Here is a 710-nt window from a genome sequence, read left to right on the forward strand (position 1 = left end):
ACGAAAAATTTACCTATTTTTAACGGTCTAACAAGAGGTTGGATATCAATTGCACTCAATATATTATTTAAGTATGTTCTCCACACGTTCCGTTCATATTGGACATGATCTTGCATATCGATTATGATCTAAACGCGCTCTAGACAGTTTAGTTTTAATCTTTAAACGTGATATGGACAATTCTGTTATGATTAGGACGTGATCTTGATATATGAGTCATAATATGGACATAATTAATCTGGACAAATTGGTTTAACTTGGACATATTGTTCTAATTTGAATATTCTAATCTGGACATATCCGGATAGGTCAGTCCTGGTCTGGAACTATTGGTTTTCATATGGATATGATATCACTAGCTAGATCGATTTTGATCTGGACATGATGTCGCCAGATCTAAACAGGTTGGTTCAGGACTAGACAAGATCCGAATATATCGATTATGATTTGGCCACGACCCCACTATATCGGTTTTGAATCTGGACATGATTTGAGAAGACCAGTTCTGATCTGAACATGATATGGGAAGGCCAGACATATCTCGATTATGATATGGGAAGGCCAGACATATCTCGATCATGAAGCAGGTTCATTTCAAGACTCACAATGATCTGTGAACCAGTATTTCGAAAGCTCCTAAAAAGCGAGCCTAAGGTGTGGGATGACGACTGTCAGCATGCATTTGACACCCTAAACCCTAAACAATCAAG

The sequence above is a fragment of the Spinacia oleracea genome, chromosome 4 (assembly GCF_020520425.1).
Source record: "Spinacia oleracea cultivar Varoflay chromosome 4, BTI_SOV_V1, whole genome shotgun sequence".
NCBI lineage: Eukaryota > Viridiplantae > Streptophyta > Magnoliopsida > Caryophyllales > Amaranthaceae > Spinacia > Spinacia oleracea.